We start from the raw sequence: 7,146 nt of genomic DNA, 5'->3' as shown, positions 1-7,146 counted from the left end.
AGGAGGACAACGAAAATGTTCCAAGTTGGTCTTCAAAGCCTGACTGAAAAAATGCAATATCATAGGACCCCTGCAGTGCAGACAGAGGCCATTCGGCCCACCACTAATATGCCCTGCCATCCCTCAGCAACATGGGCACAGAGTTCAGCTAAAAAGTATAGGGAAATGGATGTGCTATAGAGAAGTACTGATTTAAAACAAATTATTTTGATTTTGATCGAAAATAAAGCATTTATTGCCCAGAGAGCAGTTAACAGTCAACCACATTGCTGTGGGCCTGGAGTCACATGTAGGTCTGGTAAGAATTGTAGTTCACTTCCCTAAAGGACCTTAGTGAATCAGATGAGCTTTTTTTCAACAATCGACGATGGATTCATAATCATGATTAGACTTTTAATTCCATATTTATAAAAATTGAATTTAAATTCCACTCTGTGCTGTGGCAGGATTTGAACCCAGATTCCTATAACATGACTTGATTCTGAGGGTTAACAGTCCAGTGATAACACCAATAGGTCATCACCTCCCCTTTACATTGTCAAATATATTCAAAAGAAGCATCTGAAATTTTACAGTACAATACATTCCAGGCTCCTGGTGTTGAGATGGTAAGACTAGTGAAAGAACTTTCCTCCAAACTGTTACATCCCATGTTGTGTAGCTGTTAAGCAATCACCAATCATTCTTGTGATTTCTAGAAGGTTCCCTTCCTTTCAAGCCTTTTTTTCAATTTGGGCAGGTAGATTGGGAGATCAACTTTTAAGAATGTGACTGGCTCATTGAAATTGTATTTTTTAAAATGTGGCTGCTTGCCTTTTCTGAGACTCTCTCTGACTGCAGAGCTGAGGTCTTAAGACGTAACAATTTAATTTAAATAGCCAATCATTACATGCTTACATTTTTATTTACAGAGATGCATGTCACAAAGATGCACCTCCACACCCAACAACTACAGTTTCAGCCTATTTCTACAGGAAAATCAAGTAAACTCCCAGTTAATGTCCACCACTCAAATATATAATTAATACAAAAGGTTGGATGGTAAGCACGTCGCATCTTTGTTTTACAGAGTACTATTTGTTAAATTGCATTCGCATCCAATCCACTTTGGTTTCCCTGCCATTTTAAAAATGTGCCATTTTATCTTTAGACATGTAATTAAACTCCGTGCCCTGTTCAACTCAAGATCCGTTCTGTTTATTTTGCATTATTGCCATTTAAATACATGCATTGTTATAACCTCTGCTCATTTATTTAATTTCCCTTGGGTCCTAAGGTATCTTGAGGGAATATCAGCTGTGTGGCAACACTGGGTGTGTAGGTGTATTATCTGTTTGATTCATGTTGGTAGACGTGATACTAGTCTGGAAGAAACCTCTGTGTTGATGCTGACAGGACATTTTCCCTCATAGGGCGATCAAGAGTTGTTGGCACCGTCTAAAAATAAGGGTTCTCCATTTTTAAGGAGGAATTAAAGAGGAGTTTCTTTTTGTCTCTGACAATCATTTGGCTTAAAATTTTCTTCCATGGAGAGCTGTGGAAGCTGGACCAGTCAATGTATTCAAACCTGAGTTAAATTGATTTGTGATTGACAGGGGAGTTCAAGGTTATGATAACCATATTTTTGAATATGAGAGCAGAGTTGAGGGACCAAATGGCCTATATACCTTAGTTCATATGATCTCTGGGGATAATACAAAGTCATCGGCATTTTGAAGGGAAGAGTTGGCAATAGATTCTCCCTTCAAAATTTTAACATCTTGTGATTTTTTAAAATTCAGGTAAGGGCAGTAAGAATGAAAAAAGAGGTTCTCCTGTCGCACACAATCCTTTTTAATCATTTTCAACCAATGCATATTCATGCCAATTTGTAACATATCCAAATGTTTGCTAATGGACCACTATTGTTTTCACTTTTATCCTTGTCATATTTTCATTCTGCTGTGGTTCTGTTCGCCGAGCTGGAAGTTTTTGTTGCAAACATTTCATCCCCTGTCTAGGTGTCATCCTCAGTGCTTGGGAGCCTCCTGTGAAGCGCTTCTGTGGTGTTTCCTCCAGCATTTATAGTGGCCTGTCCCTGCCGCTTCCGGTTGTCAGTTTCAGCTGTCCGCTGTAGTGGCCGGTATATTGGGTCCAGGTCGATGTGTTTATTGATGGAGCTAGCCATGTATCATTCATGGCATCTGTAAACAACAAAAGTGTAGGGAATTACAAAGCTTAATGGTAGACAGCCAAAAGGTGTGGGGGGACAAAAAAAAGTACTGATACTCTGCCACAGGATTAAAACAGCCTTTAATATTCCTCAGTAATAATGGATCTTTCAATGCTGTGGCAGGTTCACATGTAACTTTGAATGAAAAAAACACAGTAATGGTCTTTTCAATAGCTGTGCTGTTAGAGCATGTCTTTCCCTTTTGAGACTTCAAAATATTTGTAATACCTCTAAAAGTTTTAATTAAAACATGATTGTCGTTTTTGTGACATATTTTGAATTGCTAAAACTGGAATGAATCACTTTATACCATGCTGATGTATTGAATGTGTTGGTTAAAGGGACCATCAACTGATCCAAATTGACCCAATATATTTTTGATCCCAGTATCAAAGGGATTATGTTCCATATTTTGTCTTGGTTATTTCACTTAAAAATGAATCAAACTGCACCAAGCTAAGTCTGTCAATTTTTTTGTTCTAGATTTTATGTTTGCCCAGAAAGGTCTCCAGTGGTATACCTTACATTGTTGAAACTATTACTGGCCAGGATAAACAAGCTGAATGAGCTTGTATGAGTACTGCTTATTTAATTTTAAGTCAATTCAATCTTGGTTGAGCCCAAATCAGAAAAAATACTGAATTGTGGATTGTTGCAACGTGGATGAGGCCATTGAGTTTGTCATTCTCTGCACCAGCTCCCAGAATGAACAGTCCACCTCAAGCCATTCTCACCACCACTACCTGTAACTCTGCAACTCCTTTGTTCCAGATAATATAGAACACCATTCCGTGACAACCCATGATTCTATTCTAAATTAATCCCCTGTGCCTGCACACAGTCCATACCAACACATTCCACCCTGACCTTAAATTTACCTGGACCATCTCTGACACCTCCCTCCCCTTCCTGGACCTCTCCATCTCCATTAATGACGACCGACTTGACACTGACAGTTTTTACAAACCCACCGACTCCCACAGCTACCTTGATTACACCTCTTCCCACCCTACCTCTTGCAAAAATGCCATCCCATATTCCCAATTCCTCCGCCTCTGCCGTATCTGCTCCCAGGAGGACCAGTTCCACCACAGAATGCACCAGATGGCCTCCTTCTTTAGAGATCGCAACTTCCCTTCCCACGTGGTTAAAGATGCCCTCCAACGCATCTCATCCACATCCTGCACCTCCGCCCTCAGACCCCACCCCTCCAACCGTAACAAGGACAGAACGCCCCCTGGTGCTCACCTTCCACCCTACCAACCTTCGCATAAACCAAATTATCTGCCGACACTTCCGCCACCTCCAAAAAGACCCCACCACCAGGAATATATTTCCTTCCCCACCCCTTTCTGCCTTCCACAAAGACCGTACTCTCTGTGACTACCTGGTCAGGTCCACGCCCCCCTACAACCCACCCACCCATCCTGGCACCTTCCCCTGCCACCGCAGGAATTGCAAAACCTGCGCCCACACCTCCTCCCTCACCTCCATCCAAGGCTCCAAAGGCGCCTTCCACATCCATCAAAGTTTTACCTGCGCATCCACTAATATCATTTATTGTATCCGTTGCTCCCGATGCGGTCTCCTCGACATTGGGGAGAATGGACACCTCCTTGCAGAGCGCTTTAGGGAACATCTCCAGGACACTCGCACCAATCAGCCACACCGCCCTGTGGCCCAACATTTCAACTCCCCCTCCCACTCTGCTGAGGACATGGAGGTCCTAGGCCTCCTTCACCGCCGCTCCCTCACCACCAGACGCCTGGAGGAACTACGCCTCATCTTCTGCCTCGAAACACTTCAACCCCAGGGCATCAATGTGGACTTCAACAGTTTCCTCATTTCCCCTTCCCCCACCTCACCCTAGTTCCAAACTTCCAGCTCAGCACTGACACCATGACTTGTCCTACCTGCCTATTTTCTCAACATGGGTTTGAGTGTCTAAGAAAATGTCCAGGCCCTTTCTCAGTTTGGGAAACCAGTTGAAAGTGTTGGAGCAGATTGTTCATGGCCAACAGCTGGTGTCTAGTCTAAATAATATTTTGCTTTTCCTGTGTCTGTTTCTCTGCATTTCTACCAATCCTCCAATTCCCAGCTAAAAAAAACCTATCTTCCGCTGGAGAGGAAAGGAAGTGCTAAAAAGAAAAACAAAAAGAAAAAAAAGTGGGTTGCATGGTGGCTCATTGGTTAGCACTGCTGCCTCACAGTGCTAGGGACCCAGGTTTGATTCCAGCCTTGGGTAACTATCTGGGTGGAGTTTGCACGTTCTCCCTGTGGCTGCATGGGTTTTTTCCAGGTGCTCCAGTTTCCTCTCACAATGTAAAGATGTGCCGATTAGGTAAATTGCCTGTGCTAAATTGCCCACAGTGTTCAGGGATGTATAGGTTGGGTGCATTAGTCAGGGAAATGGGTCTGGGTGGGTTACTCTTTGGAGGGTTGGTGTGGACTTGTTGAGCTGAAAGGCTTGCTCCCACACTGTAGTGATTCTACGATTCTTCTATAACTCATGACATGGCCATCCCATCCCACAAGTACTTATTTCTCACGGTTTGAACAGCTCAATCTCCCCCTAGTTATTCTCTTTTGCCATGTTCATACTTTTTTCCCTGTACATGTAGACAGGGTCATATATGTGTACTTTGTGATGCCTACTATTTGAGCAGTCTTGACACTGCAGGTTGAGGAGCTCTCTAAGCAGGATGAAAAATCGCCAGGCATCAAGAAAGCTATCAGTTCAAAATTATCACTTCCTGTTCATATATATGCACACCATCACTCGTCAATTACAATCCACCTTCTAGTATACACTGCAGACTGGAAGGTGCAGAGATAACTTAAATAACCTTCTATTCTACTACATTCAGCCTCCATGCTGGAGGCTATTTTGGCACTTTCATTTTTAATATTTGGTGACTGGAACGAAGAACACCCGTACCAAGAAAGCGAAAAAGCATGCTCTGTTCCCCATTTAAATAGAAAGATGTAGAAGTTATCATAAGACGCAGAGCATTTAGCACAGCCACTTCGTTGATTTAATTAAAAAGTCTCATATTTGACATACCAGACTGCTTCCCAGTAAGTCTCCATTATATATATTTAAAGTTGCAATATTACTCTTATAGAGTATGGCCCAATCCGACGCCCTCTAACGATATCCTTATTAAAGTTTTAGGAAGTCTCCTACTTACATTCTTGGCTTTTATATTGCATGCCTGCTGTGATAAAACCTTGAATTCTATTAGTTTTTGTTTAATGGCTTTATCACCCTGAGGTGGTGTGTGTAATGTCCTTTGAATCTATACTCTTAAATCCTTTGCTCTCCTACAGCCATGAGCCAAATAACATTCAGAATATAATTACTGCTCTTGTTTACTCAACCAAAATGTATCATTGCACACACAGACATTGAATTCCATCTGGTACTTTTCAATTCACACTACTGTCCAATCAATAACATTTTGCAGCTGTCTTTGGTCTTTTAAAGCAATAAATACACTTCCTATTTTGGCACTACCTAAAATGTTGACGTCATCCCTTCTAGGTCCACATCCAAGTCATTGATATACACAGTTACTGTACACAGTTAAGTGGCACCAACTCTGAATGTGTTTCTTGGATGTGACATTAACTTCTGGATGCAAATTATTTTACTTGTTACTTTTTTATTATTTTTACTTCATTACTACATTAAACATTATTGAGTTTGATTGATTCTTGAGATACTGAGGGGAGAATCTGACAGGGATTTGACCAACATGGTCTAAGGCAAGATGTGTGACAGAATCGGGTGACAAATCTGTGAGGCCCATCTCAATGTCAAGATCCTTTCTGGTATGTTGGTGCTTCCTTTGGAACCATATATTTGGAATTATATACCAGGTAGACAACTGGTAAATCTGAACAGAAACATTTTATTGACAATATTCACACCTCCACGCTGGACCCAAACTCCGCCCCTTGACCAGATCTCTGAAAGGGACAGGCACCCCAACTGCATACACAACACACTCACTCTGTCTTCTATGCTTTGTTCAAATGGTGAGGTGATATTATTGCTAAACAGTGGCAAAATGATACTTGAAGGAGATTGACACTTTTTAAATGCCTTGTTAATGCCAAAACTCAACTCATTGATATTCAGCCTCCCAACTTACCAAACTCGCCAAGCAAGCAAGATGCTGGGAAAACTCAACAAAGAATCGAGATCAAGCATCTGGTGTTTTCAGCTTGCCCCCTACTCTGAATCACCATCAACACTATGCTGCCAGTGATCCAGCAATGGCAGGGCAACATACCTGGGCATTAGCCACACTTAGTCCTTCTCCATGGATTTTGACATCTGTTAGCCCATCTCGTCGAAACTGGCACTTCCATTCACTGACACACACTTGCATTGCAGGGCACAGCAGCAACTTGTATTGAACGGCTGCAGTGGGGGACTCTGTGCAGAGGGACATGAAACATATATAATTCTTAAGGGGCTTGATGGGATAAATGATGAAGGGATGTTTCCTCTTGTGGGGGGGAGTCTAGAACTAGGAAGCACAATTTTGAAATAAGGAGTCTCCCATTTAAGATGGAGATGAGGAGAAATTTCTTCTTTCAGAGAATCATTTGCATTTGGAATTCTCTCCCCCAGCGAACGGTGGAGGCTAGATCATTCAAGGCTGGGTTGGACAGACTTCTGATCAACAAGGGTGTGGGAGCAGACAGGAAAGTGGAGTTAAGGCCACAATCAGATCAATCAAAATCTCATTGAGTGGAGGAGCAAGCTAGAGAGACCGAATACCCTATTTCTGCCCCTATTCCTTATGAAATTCTGCTCTTCTGTTTGTTTTCTGATAAATTTTGTCTCAGCAGCGTGGTCAAGAGATCACAGTGGTAGCAACAGAGGGATGGTTAGGTAAAGGATTGATACTGAATAGGGAACT

The 7,146-nt window shown here is 42.1% G+C and overlaps 1 long non-coding RNA gene across 1 annotated transcript in view; it reads right to left on the bottom strand.

Annotated features, from left to right (window-relative positions):
• Nucleotides 1–1,886: 1,886 nt before the first annotated feature.
• The window catches only part of LOC148148772 (uncharacterized), a 44,874-nt gene continuing 39,614 nt past the window's right edge, over nucleotides 1,887–7,146 (bottom strand). Inside the window, exon 3 of the long non-coding RNA XR_015758570.1 lies at nucleotides 1,887–2,183. This is a non-coding gene — a long non-coding RNA (uncharacterized LOC148148772). The remainder of the gene's footprint in view (nucleotides 2,184–7,146) is intronic.

Source organism: Chiloscyllium plagiosum, unplaced genomic scaffold (assembly GCF_037043375.1).
Source record: "Chiloscyllium plagiosum isolate Xiang-an unplaced genomic scaffold, Cpla_swu_hap1 HiC_scaffold_11, whole genome shotgun sequence".
NCBI lineage: Eukaryota > Metazoa > Chordata > Chondrichthyes > Orectolobiformes > Hemiscylliidae > Chiloscyllium > Chiloscyllium plagiosum.
This window is presented reverse-complemented; position numbering and strand designations above follow the sequence as displayed.